This window comes from Lycium barbarum, chromosome 4 (assembly GCF_019175385.1).
Source record: "Lycium barbarum isolate Lr01 chromosome 4, ASM1917538v2, whole genome shotgun sequence".
NCBI classification, from domain to species: domain Eukaryota; kingdom Viridiplantae; phylum Streptophyta; class Magnoliopsida; order Solanales; family Solanaceae; genus Lycium; species Lycium barbarum.
This window is the reverse complement of record NC_083340.1, coordinates 116,945,078-116,967,049: the sequence shown is the minus strand read 5'-3', so window position 1 is coordinate 116,967,049 and position 21,972 is coordinate 116,945,078. Positions and strand designations below refer to the sequence as shown.

Below are 21,972 nucleotides of genomic sequence, written 5' to 3'. Positions count from 1 at the left end.
AGTTGAGTGCTCCTGTGTAGCTGCTGATAGGCTCCTATGAATCCGTACCGTCTCGCTATCTACTTGTGGGCATGAACACAACGTCCATAAAAGAAAAGGACGTCAGTACGAACAATGTACTGAGTATATAAGGCATGCATGATAACATAATAAGGAAATATAGAAAGCATAAGAAGAAAGGATAACTGTAACTGCTTGCCTCTTGAGGCGGAATCATGCATGTTCACTTTTTCCCTTAAAACATATCACACATACATACATAAACTGTCTGAATCAATAACATCATTAGCCCATGTCCGGGGTAATCATCTCACGCCACCCACTATGGGTGATGTCCGTGCCATATAGACACGGTGTTATCAAAAGTCGCCCGCCTTAGCGGTGCTGCCCTACTATCTAGGCACGGTGTAATCATCATTATCTATAAGCCGCCCGCCTTAGCGATGCTGCCCGGCCATCTAGGGATGGTGTAATCATCATCATATAAACATAAAGCATGCACAAGAGCTCAAGTAAAAGCTATAACTCTATCGGAGTGATGTAAGGTCGGTAACCTCCGTTTATCTTATGGAACTATCATAATCATCATGTCTCGCCTTGAGGGAACTAGCATTATGAGGTGAGACTATCAATAATGATTAACAATCAAGGAAATCATACATCAAGATCATTAATCTTATAATAGAGTCTTTCATAAGCTTAGAATCTCTATAACTAAAATCATCATTATCATAGATCATCTCTTATCTTTATCTCATGAGAAGCTCTTAATAATCATGGACTGGTAATTTCCGGAATGTAAGAAAGTAATGGAAATATAGAGGATATTATGTGATGGAAGTCATGCCTTAGAAACAGGGGCTAGCCTTACATACCTTTACGTCTCCTTAACGACTAAGTGTTCTCCTTCCAGGCTCGCAACTCTACATTCAAGAGATTTCGCATTGCATTAGATCATTAGAAGCATACTCAAGTCTAATCTAATGTGACTAAAAGGCTAACGAAAATTAGGCAGCATTTCCTTTGTTTCGAAAAATTTCTCCATATAATAAACAACTCCCAAACATCAATGACAACACCCATAATATCATAATCAATAATCTCCACCAAGTTAAGCATTATCTAATTCTCAAAATTCCCTTTCAAGGTCATCCACAACCATAAATACAAGACAGTGTCATACTCATTCATATATAATACTTCTTCAACATTCTTAATGTCATTCATAACAGGATTATACTCATAGCATATCATGAACTATAATTCATGTCAAGTTCTATTCAAGAATGCCACTATTTCCCCATTTAAGCTTTATATTCTATTTTCTTTCTTAGTCCAAGTCATTCAACCCCTCAATACTCTTAATAACGTGTAATGAACATGAAACTCACCTTTGATGATGTAGGAGTGGACTTTGGACAAAAATACTTCACCTGGAGAAAAACCCAACTTCAACACCAAAGAGATTCTTTGTTTCCACAAACCCTGGAGAGCATCCTTGCACTTGATTCTACTAATCTTTGGTATTTAATCTTTGATTTACCTTGAATTTATGCTAGTGAAGTGTGTGGAATATTCTAGAGCTTTCAAGGCTGTTGGAGAAGGTAAAATCTGAAAAAAGAGAGCAAGGGTTGTCTATTTATAGCTGGAACCAGAAAATTCCAGAGAGACGATTTGATGGCCGGGTCGACGGTCCGTCGACTTGACCCGTCAAATTGCGCCCGTAGATCTCAGTCTGCAGAAACATGTTGACGGTGCACAGCGAATGTCCGTCGACGTGTCTACTGCCCGTCGACACTAACTGGTGTCTGCAACATTCCTTGATTCAATTCAGATTTAATCGATTTGATTCGTTCATCTTCTAACTCCATAATTTACCTAGAATACCTACTGATACATTTGTACACGGAGTATAACGCTCTCTACCTTGACTTTCTTCGACAAGCTTCTTCTCTCTCCTCAAATGTCTTTGGAATCTTAATTAGAATTATTAAGTATCCCTTCTTACTTGTAGGGACATCATATACACCTTAACTTGCGTTAGCCTATTTACCGTACAACAACCCGAAATTCCGAGGTGTGACAAAAAGTATCCTAATTATACAATCTCCAAAGGATGTTTTATCTATCTCTTTTCAAAAAGTTATAATAGTGGTCCTTTTCTTTGGTAATAGGTTTAATAGAGTTCCTTAAGTATCACTTGAACATTTTTGTCCATCAAATTCACTAGTGCGTTCCATAATTCCAATGAACTGCACTTCGACTATTGTCTCTAACAAAAAGTTGTTGTTATCGGCCTAGCTGAAGACCGAGTCTCTCCAGCCGGTGACTTTTAGTTCTGAATTCAACCATCCTTTTACCTATCGTGAAACCTTACTGAGGTATTTATATGTTTACACATACCTATTTTTTATGAAGATCTGTGAGACCGGGGATCCAATCATCCTGTACGTCTATAGACGCAAAATGGTCTGCTTGGCCTTTATGGGCCAATCGATATGGAGGGAAGTGGCTAGCCTATGCTACTTCACCACCTTGACCGACGTAGATTTTACCATCAACCACCTGATCCGTCCCTACTACCCGAAGTTCTTCCGAGGAGGCGTGATTAATTTGGCCAAATAGGGTAGCAAGGCCATCCTCACCAGCCTCAATGATGACCATGAAAGCAGTTGGAAGAAAATATTTAAGGTTGTTGCCACAACTGATTTAGTCTCTACCGTTAGTAGACCTATAGTGGAGTGGTGGAACATTACTCGTAACCTTTAGTGTGGTTCTCGGTAAATCAATCTTCTTTCCATCGTTATCTCTCTTTGGTAATTTCATTCTTTTATCCTCAGCTTCTCCTTTGAAACCCTTAGAGATTTAAAGATACTTTGATTGGATCAAGAATATTCTGGATGTCTCCCCTATGGCCCGGACATGGAAGAAGCTCTCTATATACAGCAGCTGGATACCCAACAATCATGGTAACTTACCCCTTCACAACCATTTCCATTCCATTTTTATCAAACTATAAATGGTTTCCTATGATTTGCACGGGACCAACACTGAAATGCACACGAATTTGATGAGTGATTTTACCGGTATCTTCAAGAGAATTTCATTGGTGAGATCTGCTGCTAGATTAGGAAATTTAAAGCTTGAATGATTAGGGGTTGTTTCCACAACTGATTTACTATTGGCTGGTAGCCAACCCATACTGGAGCGGTGGAACACTACTCTTTACCTTTCGTGGTATTCCCGATAAATCAATCTCTTTTCCCTTATTGTTTCTTTTTTAGCAACTTCATTCTTCTATCCTCAGCTACTTCTTGGAAAACCTCGGAGATTGAAAAATACATTGATTGGATCCAGAATATTCTAGATGTCTCCACTCATGAGTCCCGGACATGGAAGAAGCTCCATAGATTGCAACTGGATACCCAACAACAATGGTAGCCTATCCTTTCACAGTAGCATAATATTGGGCTATTGGAGAAGACAACTAGGTGTCTGAAGTTCTTCTGTGTAGTTGTGCTATGAAAAAGTATCCCAGTTATACCATCTCCAAGAAAAATTTGTTATCGTCCAAGCTGAAGGCCGAGACTCTCCGGTTGGTGACTTCTGATTCAGCATCCGGTCAACCATTTACCTATTATGAAAGCTAAATGTGGGTAAAAAAAAATCAAAGTGACTATCCCTAGGGAGGACCAGAGAAATATCTCTCACCGAATAGGGTATTCGTATATTTACACATACTAATTTTTTATGAAGATTAGTGAGACGTGGATCCGGTCATCCTGTACATTTACAGGCACAACAATGTCTGCCTGGCCCAAGTGGTATCATCCATTTGGAGGACGATGGTTAGCCTCTAATAATTTTCCACCTTGACACAATCAACCAACTAATACAAGTATACTCCCCAAAGCTCTTTTCGGGAGGTGTGATTAGTTTGGCCAAAAAGGGTAGCAAGCCAGCCTCGCCAGCCGTAATGATAACCATGACAAAGATTGGACTGAATGATTAGGGGTAGCTGATTCACTCTCGATCGGAAATCGACCTATACTTGAATGGTGGAACACTACTCGTACCTTTCGTGGGATTCCTGATAAATCTCATTTCCCTCATTATTTCACTTTTGGTATCTTCATTATTCTAGCCTCAGCTATTCCACGAAAACCATCGGAGATTGAATGATACATTTACTGGATCCAAATATTATGGATGTCTCCACTCTGGAGTCCCGGACATGGAAGAACTTCCGTTGACCGCAACTGGATGCCCAACAACCATGGTAATTCATCCTCTCGCAACATGACCATTTCAATTCAATATTTATTAAACTAGAAAAGGTTGCCCAGATGCGCATGGCACCAACACTAAAATGCACATGGATTTCTCGAGTGACTTCACCTGTAGCTTCAAGAGAATTTCAGCGGTCAGATATGCCGTCAGAATAGGAAATTTAAAGCTTGAATCTATAATTGAAGACGAAAATATAGAACTCTTAGTGGGCTTGCTCCATTTTCGGTGTCGATCAGAAGTGTGTAATATCCCTCTAATTCCCTTCTACAGCAGAATATTAGGCTATTATCGAAGACAATAATGTTTGATTTTCTTCTGTGTAATTATTCTCTGAAAATGTATCCTAACTATACCATCTCCAAGAAAAAGTTATTTTTAACGGCTAAGCTGAAGAACAAGACTCTCCGGCTGGTGAATTTCGATCCAGAACCCGGCTGCCATTTACCAATCATGAAAGATGGTTGTGGGTCAGAAAAAATTAAAGTGACCACCCCCAGGCATGACAAGAGAATTAGCACTCACCGAATGGGGTATTCGTATGTTTTCACATACTGATTTATTATGAAGATCTGTGAGATGTGGATCTGGTCATCCTGTACGTCTACAGGAAAACAAGGTCTGCCTGGCCGAATTGGGCCCATCCATTTGGAGGGCGGTGGCTAGCCTCCGATAATTCACCACCTTGACCGACGTGTATTTTACCATTGGCCATCTGACCCCAGTCTACTACCCGAAGCTCTTTCCGGGAGGCGTGATTAATTTGGCCAAAAAGAGTAGCAAGCCATCCTCACCAGCCTTAATGATGACCATGGTAAAGATTGGACAGAATGCTTAGGGGTTGTTGCCACTGCTGATTTACTCTCGACAGGTAGCTAACCCATACTAGACTGATGAAAACTACTCTTTATCGTTCGTGGTGTTCCCGGTAAATCAATCTCGTTTCATTCATTATTTATCTTTTGGTAACTTCATTCTTCTATCCTCAACTACTCTTTGGAAACCCTCGGAGATTGAACAATACGTTGATTGGATCTAGAATATTATGGATATCTCCACTCTGGAGTCCTGAACATGGAAGAAGATCCATAGATCGCAACTGGATGCCCAACAACCATGGTAACTCATCCTTTCGCAACACCATTTCAATTCCATTTTTATGAAACTAGAAATGGCTGCCCCTTATATGCACGAGACCAACACTAAAATGCAAATAAATTTCACGAGTGACTTCACCAGTAGCTTCAAGAGAATTTCATCGGTGAGATCTACCAACAAAATAGGAAATTTAAAGCTTGAATCTGTAATTGAAGTAGAAGAAAACATACCACTTCTAGTGGGCATGCTCCATTTTATGTATTGATCTGATGTGTTTAATGTCCCTCTGATTCCCTTGTGCAACAGAATATTAAGCTGTCGAATAAGACAACAAGGTTTTTTTTTTTAAGTTAAAACCACCAAAGTGTGGTACTTTAGTGATCAAAAAATATTTACATAAAGGAGGAAAACAAAGGCAAAAGCTAATCCTAGAGAACAAAAATAAAGCAAATAGATGAGCTAACGACGTAAAAACAGACAACAAGGTGGTTGATGTTCTTCTGTGTAACTATTCTCTGAAAATGTATCCCAACTGTACCATCTCCAAGAAAACGTTATTTTTAATGGCTAAGCTGAAGAACGAGACTCTCCGGCTGGTGACTTCCGATTCAAAATTTGACCGACTATTTACCTATTGTGAAAGCTAACTGCATGTCAGAAAAAATCAAAATGACTATCACCAGGGAGAATGAAAGAATTACTTCTCACTGAATAGGGTATTCATATGTTTACACGTACTCATTTATTATGGAGATTAGTCAGACCATGGATCCGATCATCCTGTACCTCTACTGGAACTACAAGGTCTGCCTGGCCCAAGTGGGTCCATCCATTTGGATGGCGATGGCTAGCCTCTGATGATTCGTCACCTTGACAGAAGTGGATTTTTACTATTGACCACCTAATTCGAGTCTACTCCCCGAAGCTCTTTCCGGGAGAAGTGATTAATTTGGCCAAAAGGGATAGCAAGCAAGCCTCACCAGCCTCAATGATGACCATTAAAAAGATTTGACTGAACGATTAGGGATTGTTGCCACAGCTGATTTACTCTTGGCTGGTAGCCAACCATAATGGAGCAATGGAACACTACTCTTTATCTTTCGTGATGTTCTCCGTAAATCAATCTTCTTTTCTTAATTATTTATCTTTTGGTAACTTCATTCTTCTATCCTCAGAAGCCCTCAGAGATTGAACGATACGTTGATTAGATCCAGAATATTATGGATGTCTCCACTCTGGAGTCCCGGATATGGAAGAAGGTCCATAGACTGCAACTGGATGCCCGACAAACAGGGTAACTCATCCCTTCGCAACATGACCGTTTCCATTCAATTTTTATGAAACTAGAAAGGGTTATCCATGATGTGCGCGAGACCAACACTAAAATGCACATGAATTTCACGAGTGACTTTACCGGTAGCTTTAAGATTACATCGGTCATACCTGCCGCCAGAATAGGAAATTTAAAGCTTGAATCTACAATTGAAGAAGAATAAAATATAGCACTTGTAGTGGGCTTGCTCCATTTTCGATGTCGATCAGAAGTGTGTAATCTCCCTCTAATTCCATCTCCAAGAAAAAGTCATTTTTAACGGCTAAGCTGAAGAACGAGACTCTCCGGCTGGTGACTTTTGATTCAGAACCCGGCTGCCATTTACCAATAATGAAAGCAGGCTGTGGGTCAGAAAAAATCGAAGTGTCTACCCCCAAGCAGGACAAGAGAATTAGCACTCATCGAATCGGGTATTCGTATGTTTTCACATACTAATTTATTATGAAGATCTGTGAGATGTGGATCCGGTCATCCTGTATGTCTACACGAATAACAAGGTCTGCCTGGCCGAATTGGGCCTATCCATTTGGAGGGTGGTGGCTAGCCTCCGATAATTCACCACCTTGACCGACGTGTATTTTACCATGACCATCTGATCCGAGTCTACTACCCCAAGCTCTTTCCGGGAGGCATGATTAATTTGGCCAAAAAGAGTAACAAGCCATCCTCACCAGCCTTAATGATGACCATGACAAAGATTGGACTGAACGCTTAAGGGTTGTTGCCACAACTGATTTACTCTCGACAAGTACCTACCCCATACTGGACAGATGGAATACTACTCTTTATCTTTCGTGGTGTTCCCGTTAAATCAATCTCCTTTCATTCATTATTTATCTTTTGGTAACTTCATTCTTCTATCCTTAGCTACTCTTTGGAAACCCTCGGAGATTGAACAATCCGTTGATTTGATCTAGAATATGATGGATATCTCCACTCTGGAGTCCTGAACATGGAAGAAGATCCATAGATCGCAACTGGATGCCCAACAACCATGGTAACTCATCCTCTCGCAACACCATTTCAAATCCATTTTTATGAAACTAGAAATCGTTTCCCCTTATATGCACGAGACCGACACTAAAATGCACGTGAATTTCACGAGTGACTTCACCAGTAGCTTCGTGTTGTGGTCGTGTTGTTGTTGATGTGGATTCTAAATTTGGAAAAAGGAAGTGTATAACGTATCGTATACAAAGCGTGTGTTGGTTTGTTCGGTGTTTAACCTTGAAACATTAACGAATTGGATTGAAAAAGGGATAGGAAGGGTTGTTGGATTGTTAAAGTTGTTTATGGGCTGAATTGTAAGGGTTTTATATGCATATCTCTATTATTGTCATTGTTGGTATTTCTATGATAACAGGAGGTTAATTGGAAGTTCGAGTTAGGCGAGTATATAAGGGAGATGCTGCCCGATTTCCGTTAAGTCCTTAACTAATGAAAATCCTAATTAAGAAAGTATGAATTAAAAGATGAATCCTATAATCGATTGGTTACTGATTTATAAGCTAGGAAGTATAGTTACTAACGATAGTGTTACTTTCATATTATATAGGCTAAGGGGCGACGAAGCGAACGTGATTACGAATAACCTTTAATAGGTATGTAAAGTTATCCTTTCTTTCTTTTTGGCATGATCCTTATCATATGAACGAACACAGTGAGCAAGCAAGTTCCAAAGACTCTGTTCTTAGAGAGTGTAGAGATATTTGTATCGTTGGCCTCCTATGTTTTATGTCCATAACTCCCAGAGACTTTTCATATTAGCTTCTTATGTCACCAGAGGCGTTCAGAGTATCCTTTTCCGAGTTTTACATGCATTTGTATATATTATATTATATATGGATCGGGCCGTACGTTCCTCGGCACTAACATGTTATATTTGTGGATCGGGCCGTACGTTCCTCGACACTAACAGATTATATTATATATGGATCGGGCTGTACGTTCCTTGGCACTAACATATTATATTTATGGATCGGGTCGTATGTTCCTCGGCACTAACGTATTATATTTATGGATCGGGCCGTACGTTCCTCAGCACTATTATATTATATATGGATTGGGCTGTACGTTCCACAACACTATCAGTTATATTGTAATCTATGTCTATCATACGCCGTAGAGTCAGTTTCTGTCATATAGAGTTACGCAGATATTCTCAGATGTTAGCCACAAATGCATTCTATTATTGAGGCTGGTTTTCATGATTCATCTGTACTTGATGTTCTAATGCTTTATATACTCAGTACATACTCCGTACTGACCCCCTTTCTTCGGGGGGCTGCGTTTCATGCCCGCAGGTACAGACGCTTGATTCGGTGATGCCCCAGCTTAGGATTCCTAGCTAGCTGTCTTGGAGAGCTCCGTTGTTCCGGAGCCTAGACTTTTGGTACAGATCTTCTGATGTATTTATATATGGTTGTCCAGGGGTACGACGGGACCTTGTCCCGTCATATTTCACTGTTAGTACTCTTAGAGGTCTATAGACATGTGTTTGAGTTGTATATAGATTATGGTCAGCTGTGTCTATATAGTTGTTGTGGATGTTTCTGTTGGTTGTGGCAGCCTTGCTGGCTTGCATATGTTATCGATACGTAGTGGCAGCCTTGTCGGCTTGCGTATTATAATGATATACAGTGGCAGCCTCATCGGCTTGCGTATTTGATTTCGTTGTGATTGGTTGAGACTCCGCAGGGGATAAATTATCTTGATATGTGATGTTGAGGACCTTTGTGTCTATGTCGATTCCTATGTTGTCTATAGTGTTAGTCCGATTATGTCTAACAGGTATACATATGGGTGTCCAGCTCGGGCACTAGTCATGGCCCACGGGGCTGGGTCGTGAGAAAAGTGGTATCAGAGCAGTTCATCCTCAGAGTGTCTACAGACTATGTCTAGTAGAGTCTTGTTTATCGGTGTGTTGTGCACCACATCTATAAATAGGAAGCTACAGGACATTTAGGATGTTACCTTTCCTTCTTATTCTAGATCGTGCGATAGTGCCCAGCCATAGGAAATGAAATTCCTTATACTAACCTTTGATTTCAGCTGAAGAACGGCATCGACAGAAGAAAGTGACTGATGATATTGGAAGCTACACAGTACACAGGTAAGCAACGGGGCGAAAGAGGCATGTCGGATAAGGTAAGAATATTGAGGTATGATTGACATGTAAAGTTGAAGAATGAAAGGGGAGGTAGATAGGAAGGTATAACAGGACAGATCGGTAAAGGATCAGGTACGTCTCGAGGTGCGATATGTGAGGTAAGTTCCGACACCTTTATAATTTTTTTTTGGAAATTAGGAGCGCTGTGTGGCTATGATACGATATGATATATATGTATATATGTTAGCCCTGTGAGGCATTGTTTGTATTTCCTGCGTGTAGGTTTTGGGATAGTAAGAAGTATAGAGGAAACTCTGCCCAAATTTTCCCAGAAATAGAAAAATGAGAATGAGATATAAGTTCATAATATGTCTTGAAAGTCGATACTGATAAGGTAAATTTATTATGTCGGATTAAAGCTTTAAGAGATACCCTCCATGTCATCCGTAAGAGGCACCATTCTTACTTGGGAAATTTTATTTCGAAAAAGCATATATGAGCAGCAAAGTTTGGAATTCATTTGAACGGACCAGAATACTTTTCAGCCAAATTTTTACCTTAGAGAAGCTCATGTTGAAGGGCAAAAAAGTCCAGCGATTAAGTTTCACTTTTATTGAAAAGTACAAAGCATACATCAAGTAGTTTATGAACTAAACAATTCGTTCACGACTCAAAAATAAATTTGGAGGTAAACCATGTGAATCAAGCACTAGAAGTCCTGTGGTGCTTGTCAGATTCTAGTTTTTCTTCTGGTGGTGGTTGGAGAATGTTTCATGGTGACATTTTATTAGTTCTTAATCAACTAATTGGAGATGGAATTTGTGGAAGGAAAACTCAAACTTGTGGGCTGTCTAGGATCATGTGTTTCATATGTTGTTGATGAGATGCTGGGATAATTTGGAAGGGCTTGTGATACTAAGGGATGATTTAGAAAAAGGTGGCAAATCTTTTATTGAGGTATCGAGTGAACTGATAAGTAGGGATAAATTACGACGAGTTTACAATTAAAAGAAGTAATAGTATGATTGAGATAAAAGTACAGAGGAGGAAGAATTATTACAAATTATGAAGGTATTGATGAGCCAGCTTGTGAAATATTAAGGATAAGATTGATCAGAAAGGGTGAAGGGTTAAATACGCCTACTCCACAGAGTGCAATTAAAATATAGTGAGAATCGTGAATAAGGTTAGGAAGTGTTACGTTATAGGATGGATTACGAACAGGATGTAATGTGAATACCATAAGGATTGTTATAGAAATGAGTAAAGCCTAGCAAGGAAGTAACTAAAAGATATGACGTGATCTATGTGATTAAAGTATTAAGGCGAGCTATAGAGTGAATAAGAAAGACTTATAAAGTTCTTCTACAATGAAAAGTTCAGAATAAAGATTACGTGATAACGAAAATGAAAGGGAGCACAAGAGAAGAAAGAGTTAATTGAAAGAAGGAAATAGGAAGGAAGCGAGCGAGATAATAGTGCAGTAACAGGTTATGACATAGCCGAGAACACGAGTAATACAAATGGCATAACTTGTGAAAGACCAAACTACAGGAAAACGAGCAACGAGGCAGAATGAGTACCAGAAATGACTGGGATTGTAAGAACAAATAGGGCTGAACAGAATATATTTTGAGAATGAGGAAGGGATTATGCAGAAGCAGTGTTTTCCGAAGGATGTAATGGTAGCATAAGATTTCTTGTGCATAGAATAAAAGATGGGTATAGACCGGAGAAATGGTAAGAAAATTCTAAATGAAGCACCTAAGATAGATGCAATTAATTGAGTATGGGTATAGAACGAAAGGGAAATACATAGCTACGAACTTAAGGTGTAATACGACGAGAAGGTGATAAGACAAGACCATTATTAAGATGAATTTGATATGATTTTGAGTAAGTTAGAAGTTAGAGTTGGGTATACAACAATGGTGAAAGAGCAAAAAGCATAAAGGAGTACTGCGTGTATGTGACTCCACCTCGGAAATAGTGAAATCCTTAAAGGACAAGGATTGTGGATTTGCGAAACAACTGATGTATTGTGAATTTATTAGAAGAAACAGATGATATCCGTTGGGATAAAGATAGTGTTATAAGAAAGCTTGGGACACTTATCATCAGAACATAAGTGCTACCTAATTGAGAATTTGAAACGACTATAAGCACTAGCTAATTACTGATCGGAATAAATGGAATGTGGCTTTGGATAAATTGCTACATTAATTACAGTACTCGAGTACCAACCATCAGATAAGATTTTGTACTGCACATCGAGAGTTCTCATCGCTTCGTGATTTGGTCGAGATTTCATACGTGGGGAATCAAAGTTATAAATGATAAAGAAAAGACATGGATATGGCATAAGTACAACCCAAAGGGGGGAAGCGGGTGAAAGCAAAGTAAGTACAATTGGGAACAATTGAAACTATAGTATATCCAATATGGATACTCAAACTTCAAGTTAGATCCCATGCTGAAACAAGTTGGTAAGATCTGAGGGCCAGCGATAAACGAATAGTAGTCAAGATGGTATTTGAGACAGTGCTGAGAATTATTTGTAAGGACCTTGGATAATATGACATTAGAAAGTATATGCTTATAAAAAGGGAGAATGCGACAAGAGAATGGTAACGAGTGACTTAAAAAGTTATTGTAAAAGATAGAAAGGCTATACTGGATTAGAGGTTAAAATGTTGGCAACGGAGTTATTAGCTAATGACATTGTGACACATAAGTAGCAAAGGAGAAGGGAAAGGAAAGGAGTATGACAAGAAAGGCTACGAACGAGTTTTAGTACGGATATGTAAAGCAGAATGGACCAGGAAAAGGGAAGACTCTGACTAAGATTAGATATACTTTATACAAGTTGTACAAGAATCGTTATGCAACTTATGAATATTTGTGTGCTAAGAATGAGACCAAGTGAGTACTTGATAAGAAGAATAAGGATTCAGTACTAACAACATGATTATGATATTTTGGATACATTAAGGAAAGTCGTAAGGTGGTTTGAGCCAAATAACTGAGATAGAATTAGTTCTGAGGGAAAATAGGACATGACCATGGTGGAGCCAAAGATTTACCCCGATCCCAACTGTAAGATACAAGAGGAGAATGCAAGGTAAAGCATGAAGACTAGTGAGACGATGATAAGGTATTTCTTGGGCTGATTTGAGCACCTACACATACTCTTGTAAAGATTGTAATATAAGGTGTGATAGAGAAACTAAGAGCAAAATTTGAGAAAGGGGCAATAGAAGAGTTTGAATCAAAAATAAAGAAATGATACGAGATAATATGCCTAAAATGTTACAAGTTGGATTAAGGGAAGTTGTGAAATGGTTTACCCGAGTTGATCAGAACAAGCGGGACACTGGTTACTGGGTGATAGTGAATTTATATGTCAAATCAAGAGAAATCCTTTCAGAATTATACTAGTTAATAATAGACAGATCACAGAGCAACTATGTGAAGTTATAAAATGAGGGAACTCTAGCACTATTTGACAGCCAACCCTAAAGATCGAGATCAAGAGCTAAAAACAAAGTGACAGTTAAAAACCTTTAAAAAGAAAATCGAAAAGTGACACATGATGCTAAAGCTTCCATAATACGGACTGTACCAGCAGGACAAAGCAAGGTTATTGGAGTAAAATAATGTTACACCCTGGGAAATGTCGCTTTATTCGTAGAGTTTGTGAAGGGTCTACAAGTTACCAGAGGTATCAAATACTCCAAGGATTGTAAAGTCTAATAAATCAATGAGGAATGTCTGCGCGTTACAAAATCTTATTTAAAGATTAGAAGGTAAAGTGAAGTGAACGATACATCATCTTAAGGAAGTAACTATAGAAAAATAAAGAGTCGAGTTATGACTAAATGCACCATGAATACAAGTCCGAATCAATCAGTAACAGTACAAATGAACAGTATGCAGACAAGAGAAAGAGTAACACTTCAACAGAAGGGCTCGAAATACAACTGACAACCAACTGCGAAATGAAGAGGAAAGCAAAGACAACGACGTGAGATAATTGCCTTGAGAAGCAACGGAAGGAGGAAATATTACGGGAATGGTTACGTGGAGATCTGAAATGCATTATGATAGATTGAAGGAAATCGACCAACAAAAGAGTCATGTGAAGAGTATAATTTTGTAAAAGAACGTTTAAGGAAGTATTGGGAATGCAGGATTAGTTTAACATTCGAGGATGAATGTTCCAAAGGGGGGAAGGATGTTATACCCCGTATTTTGTACGTCGAATTATTCGTAAGCTAATCGACATAAGTTAAGGACGAGGTTATTTTTGAGATATGAGACAAGGGCTTTTAATCCCCGATTTTAATGAGTGCACGGTTTCTTGTAAATTTAATTGGTGTAGAAATATTATTGGAGATTAGGGATTTTCTAACCATGATTAGATTATTATGCGGGGATTAATGATTAATTAAGTTAATTATACTTTGAGTGGGCCCCACCCGATCCCTTTTAAAAAAATAGAATTGGTGACTCATTGTGATGGACACGTGTCCATCATTGGGGCTGCCTATATAAGGCATTGTGATGACTAGTAATTCATTTTGTTCTTCACAAAGCTCAATTGGAGCAAGGAAATTAGCAACCATGGCTGCCACTGCTCACGGCCAGCCATGGTCAAAAAAAAAATTTGTTTTTGTTTGCCTTGATTTAATTCCAAGGTTATTTAAAAGTCCAAGAAGGTGATAGCAACATTGATATTGAATTGAGGAAGAATAAATTGTGAAATTGGAGCAAACAAGTGTAGAAATTCCTCCGAGTAAATTAAGGTAAGATTTTCTTATTTTGTGGTATAATTTTATTGATGGTGTTGGAGAGGAAGGATTAAAATTGGATTGGGTGAGATTGGAAGTAAGAAATTGCATGAAATTGTTGTTATATGAAATTGTGGATTGAAAGGATTAAAAGTACGATTTATGTTCACATGTTTTTATTCGTGTTGTGGTCGTGTTGTTGTTGATGTGGATTCTAAATTTGGAAAAAGGAAGTGTATAATGTATCGTATACAAAGCGTGTGTTGGTTTGTTCGGTGTTTAACCTTGAAACATTAACGAATTGGATTGAAAAATTGTTAGGAAGGGTTGTTGGATTGTTAAAGTTGTTTATGGGCTGAATTGTAAGGGTTTTATATGCATATCTCTATTATTGTCATTGTTGGTATTTCTGTGATAACAGGAGGTTAATTGGAAGTTCGGGTTAGGCGAGTATATAGGGGAGATGCTGCCCGATTTTCGTTAAGTCCTTAACTAATGAAAATCCTAATTAAGAAAGTATGAATCCTATAAGCGATTGGTTACAGATTTATAAGCTAGGAAGTATAGTTACTAATGATAGCGTTACTTTCATATTAAATAGGCTGAGGGGCGACGAAGCGAACGTGATTACGAATAACCTTTAACAGGTATGTAAAGTTATCCTTTCTTTCTTTTTGGCATGATCCTTATCATATGAACGAACACAGTGAGCAAGCAAGTTCCAAAGACTCTGTTCTTAGAGAGTGTAGAGATATTTGTATCGTTCGCCTCCTATGTTTTATGTCCATAACTCCCAGTGACTTTTTTCATATTAGCTTCTTATGTCACCAGAGGGGTTCAGAGTATCCTTTTCCGAGTTTTACATGCATTTGTATTTATTATATTATATATGGATCGGGCCGTACGTTCCTCGGCACTAACATGTTATATTTATGGATCGGGTCGTACGTTCCTCGGCACTAATATATTATATTATATATGGATCGGGCCGTACGTTCCTCGACACTAACATATTATATTTATGGATCGGGTCGTACGTTCCTCGGCACTATTATATTATATATGGATCGGGCTGTACGTTCCACAGCACTATCAGTTATATTGTAATCTATGCCTATCATACGCCGTAGAGTCAGTTTCTGTCATATAGAGTTACGCAGATATTTTCAGATGTTAGCCACAGATGCATTCTATTATTGAGGCTGGTTTTTATGATTCATCTGTACTTGATGATCTTATGCTTTATATACTCAATACATACTCCGTACTGATCCCCTTTCTTCGGGGGGCTGCGTTTCATGCCCGCAGGTACAGACGCTTGATTCGGTGATGCCCCAGCTTAGGATTCCTAGCTAGCTGTCTTGGAGAGCTCCGTTGTTCCGGAGCCTAGACTTTTGGTACAGATCTTCTGATGTATTTATATATGGTTGTCCAGGGGTACGACGGGACCCTGTCCCGTCATATTTCACTGTTAGTACTCTTAGAGGTCTGTAGACATGTGTGTGGGTTGTATATAGATTAATTGTCAGTTGTGTCTATATAGTTGTTGTGGATGTTTATGTTGGTTGTGGCAGCCTTGCCGGCTTGCATATGTTATCGATACGTAGTGGCAGCCTTGTCGGCTTGCGTAGTATATTGACATGTGGTAGCAGCCTTGTCGGCTTGCATATTATAATGATATACAGTGGCAGCCTCGTCGGCTTGCGTATTGGATTTCGTTGTGATTGGTTGAGACTCCGTACGAGACAAATTATCTTGATATGTGATGTTGAGGACCTTTGTGTCTATGTCGATTCCCATGTTGTCTATAGTGTCAGTCCGATTATGTCTAACATGTATATATATGGGTGTCCAGCTCGGGCACTAGTCATGGCCCACGGGGCTGGGTCGTGACAGTTGCGTTGAAAACTAGACTCGACGAACTTCATTTTAGGCTTTTGTTTCACCTTAAAATACTTCATATGCTAAGAGAAATTCGTCCACCAAGTTGGACCAAAAGTTTCACACAAAACATTACCTGTCCTTTTTCCAAAGTCGTATTACTCCATTTCTTCCACTCATTTCCTTATAAAACCTTCTGGTATACCTTATATACATCCTTCCTCATTAAATATACTTAATAATTCTTGCTCCTTATATTCCAAAGTGGTTTTACTTAACCGTAAATCAACGTACTTATGTTTCAAATTTGATAAGTGCTTCTTCGAAAATACGGGGTGTACCATCCTCCCCCCCTTAAAAACATTAGTCCTCGAATGTTGTAGTGCGCCGATCCTCATTATCCTCATTGAATTTTTGTTCGACTACCATATACTTATACTATAATTTGGTCAGTTTTGTCCTGCTCTTTCTTAGCTCCTTATCAAATTCATTTGTGAGTCGTACAGTCTCCAATCCTCATGTATACAAGTTAGCTAGTATTCCATTCTCATTCTACCTTCCTTCATGTGGTTTAACTAGCCACGCCACGATTACTCGCTGTCCTGCGAGCGTCCTTTCTCTTCGTTCCTCATTTCTTTATTAACGGATAACTCCCTTGCTCGAATATAGAACTTTCTTCTTTCTCTTGTTGACTTCTCCGATGCTATCTTGGCTATCCCTACTTGTACTTGTTGAGCTTAGATACGTGCTAGATTATCCCCTCGTAATTCATCAACCAAGCTTTCCGATTCATCATAGATTTTCTTATACTAATGTCTCGTTGCTTGTTCAACGTTACTTTGGTACTGACAAATCCTTACTCTTAACGATTACGTTTCTTCAACCCTCCGTCTTAATTCCTTTCCATGATAGGTTATAACGATATCCTCAGTACAATTTCTTAAATACGTACATTCCTAATGTCCCATCACCATCTATATTATTCCTCGTAGCAGGATTATATATTGCGATGAACCGATAATCATAGTTCGAACTGGTCTATAGCTCACAATATCTTTGAGTTCTTGTCAAACTCTCCCTTTAATTCCTTTGCCTCAAATCTTGCAATATAACTTATAATTATAAGGTTAGGGCAATTCTCACTTTACCACAGCTTCTTTCCAATATCGGTATGGTATACTTACCCTTGACTTCCTTATTCTAGTGATCACTTAGTTAGCTGTCATTCCTTCTTGGCTTTCCGGTGTGTCCATTCCCATCTGTGGGGCATAACCTTACGCTGATGGTTCATATAATTCTATAATACATACCCTTATGCTCAGTATGGTTAGTGACCCGTGATATACTTTCTAATTTCTATTGATGGTGCTGCCTTTCTATCTGCACCCACATCGTTCTTCCTCTCTTTAGAGATCGCCACACCGCTTATCGTTACTCCCTTTGTTAAGATTCTTATATTTTTCCTTTAATATCAAGATTTTCTTCCGTTGTAACCCAAAGTGTCCTTTGTACTCATCATCTATTTCATCATTCTCTTTGTAGTTAGCTTGCAGAGCTTTCTTACTCTCTTTATTACTCTTTAGGTTACGCCGCTACCTATTTAGGTGCAGCACAAATTTCCCTGGTCTAGAAATATCATATCTCACGTCCGCATGAAGTATTCTCTTGATCAATTTTAATTCTTTTTCATACCTGCTTTGTGGTATGCTTATCCTTAATTCGTTCCTGCTCCCTCTTAATGCATTCCTGGTATGCAACTACATCGCGAATTTTGGCCTCCTTAAGCTAACCTCTTTCTTTCCTTGGACTTTTGACAATGCCATACCTTGTTTCAGGACTAGATCTGCCCCCTCCCCCCCCCCCCCCCCCTTTTAAGGGTGTTCTTATACACTAGAAACTCCCGAGTATCAGTAGTCATCGGCCTACCCTAACGATCCTGCGACTCTTTTGGTCTCTTATAATATCAAAATTCTCTCATCGTATAGCTTTACTTATTTTCCTTTCTGCTAATCGAGGGCTTTGCATTTGAACGAAGCGCTTATGCATTACAAATCCGTTCTCGCTGCTTTTTTTTAAGGCCTTTCTACTTCTACCTTTTATGACTGAACATTTCCCGAATCAACGGGTTAATGGAAACATTGGAATCCATCAAAGCATTTTACGGAACGTTTGGTCACACTTTGCTCTTTTTATCCCTCGTCTTCCTCCACAACTATTATCACTGAAATTCTTCTTACACTGAGTTTCCGGTTTCACTCTATGTCTACAATTTATCATTGAGGGTTAATATGCTACACTCTTCCCCTTCCACTATCATTCCTTTTATTCTCTTGGCTCACTTATCCGAAATTTTCCTTAACTACTTATTTGCATCCCACCTATGCGTTGTAGTTCTTCCAGTGTTCTGCCACTTCTTGTTCATGTCATGAATTCCTTGCAAATATACCCTCTTCTTCCTTATCCTTCCTGCCGCCAAGGCTAGTCCATACTCATGAATATTTCCCATACATCCTTCTATTTCCTTTATAATTAAACCACGGTATTCCTTATCCTCATCCCATTTCATTGATGTACTACCTCCCGGTTAGCTTTGTTAGTTCATTAACCTCTCGCTTGTCATTGGTGATTGCTCAATTTTTTCTTTTCTTCCTTTCTTCTTCTTTTGACCAGCCCATTAGTGTACCTTTCCTGCTTTCATCCTCAAACCTTCCTTGAGTTCCTTCCTCCCCGAGCGCCCTTCTCCACTTGTTATTTTATAATATCGACCCTAACGTTCGTAAAATATTCCTTTAAATGTGCAAATCCGTTCTATTCTTAAATCATCTTTTGGGAAAGCTTCTCCGTTTCCGAGGCAACCGTGTCAGTATGACTACACATTTATCCCTTTATACACCTCTCGAGAGCTGGAAATCTCTTAGTATTGTTGCAAGGCCTGATCATTCTCTCTCTTACTTCACATCCCTATTTGTTATTACTATCCTTTAGTCCCACTTATCGAAGTCTGTTTTCTGACCCCACACATTTATCTTTTGTTTCACACTAGCATACTTTATCCCTTTCGCATGCCTACCTTCGAATTTTATCCAAATAGTCCCTTGCCTTACCCATCGTCCCTCTTGGAAGCTTCACTTACCCTCGTTTCTTACACTTTTTTTTTATCAAGGCATTCTAATCTCTTTACTTTCTATATATTCACTTTCTTCCTTTCCCTGATGTTGTTGCATTAGGACTTTCCAACTCTAGCCTGTGGTGACAATATCATCAACTTACCTTGTAACATCTATCACTTGAACTTCACTCCCCTGTTCGATTGATGCCTTCAGTATACCGCAACGTCGGTTGCTGGGACACATATACCGGTTGGCGCAGCCACATATGGGATGTCATACACATACATACATATATATATATATATACATATATATATATACATATATATATATATACATATATATATATATATATATATATATATATATATGTTTACTAACGCCTCGCTTACAAAGTACTTCCCAATACTATTCGAACTCATCCTAATTCTAGAGCTGTGATGCACTTTTTTTTTCTCTTTGCCGGTCTAGTCCGCCTCATCCTTCGCGACCTTTTATGGTTTCTAACCACTCCGCATACTCTAATTTCCCTTAGGCTACTCTAGCTTCTCATCTGTCTTTTATGTCTGAATTTGTAAGACTCTTAATATACTTCCCAGGGGGTCACCCATCCTAGTATTTCTGTCACCCAGCACGCTTAACCTTGGAGTGCTAATGGGATCCAGTGCGTTAGTGCTGGTATAATCGCATACGCCTTACTGTGTGACCTTCCTCACATAACCTAAAGCAAGTTGAAGTTTTAACATATTCCAAAACATTCTCGTAATGCATCTCCCTCCGAATTAGAAAGGATCTCTTACTCATCCAACTAAGAAAATGCTATTTTGGCCTTTGAAATCCTCAATAATCACCTTCAATCTGCATGTATGACTACTTTTCATCCTAGCTTTCAAGATTCCCAATGGTGGAGAAGGCATCTTGATCGCAGTTACTTCCAAATACTTAAGTCACTGATCCCCTTTAGGACTTCCGCTCATCACTATTCAGTATTACCCTGAAGTAATTACATACGCACATAGGAAATTCCAATAAGAACTTGTACACCTGTAGCTGATCGGTCCTTAGCCTGATTTGGTGGGCTATAGAGTGAAGTGTGCTCTCCATCCTTGTCTTCCCACCGTCTACTAGTCTGGCCTAACATAATGCTGAAACGTAAGGAAAATCTAGATGTGCCAACTTTGTACTTCCTCAATTACGTCTTCATCCATATGAGTCTCGTGACCCTTAAACGGGTCTTTGTCATATGATTTCTCAGTCGGGTCTTCTCTTACTGGAGCCACATCCTCCGATGGGTCTGCCTCAATGGAATAACTGATGCTCTTTCTTATACCTCTTAACATCCTCGATCTTGAGTCGACGGGCGATACGGGTCTCATGTCCCCCTTCGGAGCCTCACTTACGCTCCCATTAACTGAGTTTGTCCTCTCCTCCAATACAATCCTGCAATTTAACAAAAATCGTACCAAGAACGAGCTTTCCTATCATTGGCTCTACTGCACGATCTATGATCAGAAAGAAAGATGACATCCTAAATATCCTGTAGCTTCCTGTTTATAGATGTGGTGCACAACACACCGATAAACAAGACTCTACTAGACACGGTCTGTAGACACTCCGAGGATGAACTGTTTTGATACCACTTTTGTCACGACCCAAACCGATGGGCCATGACTAGTGCCCGAGCTGGGAACCTGTATACGACCCGCTAGATATAATCAGACTGAAACTGAAAACAATGTGGCACTCTGTAAAAGCATGTTGTGAACTCATCATATCATACATCAGAAAGAACCTATCTCCTGAGAAGTCACAGTTAACCAAAACATCACAAATATGCAAGCCGACAAGGATGCCGCTATACACGGGGACGTCCAAGACGAACTACATCGATATAGCTGACCAAACCGTATATACACAACCCACATATGTCTACATACCTCTAAGAGTGTAACAAAGTCTACGTCAAAAGGGTCTGTACCAAAATAACTCAAGCTCCGGAACAATGGAGCTCTCCAAGCAGTTGGGCAGAAGCCCTAAGCCGGAGCATCACCAAACTGAGTGTCTGTACCTGCGGGCATGAAACACAGTCCCCGAAGAAAGGGGGTTAGTACGGAAAATGTACTGAGTATGTAAAGCATGAAGTACAATAATGAAGATCATGTCTGAGTAGAAGATGACAAGAGACAAGTATGATAATCAAGGATACCAATGCATCTATGCCTTATGAGATGAGAGTCATGCATATATATAATATACCGTACCCGGCCCTCTAGTGAGGGACTCGGTGAAATCATCATATATATATCGTACCCAGCCCTCTAGTGAGGGACTCGGTGAAATCATCATATATATACCGTACCCGGC

General features: G+C 39.3%; 1 pseudogene; it reads right to left on the bottom strand.

Annotated features, from left to right (window-relative positions):
* Positions 1 to 20,181: 20,181 nt before the first annotated feature.
* Positions 20,182 to 20,300, bottom strand: LOC132639046 (5S ribosomal RNA; annotated as a pseudogene).
* Positions 20,301 to 21,972: the final 1,672 nt, after the last annotated feature.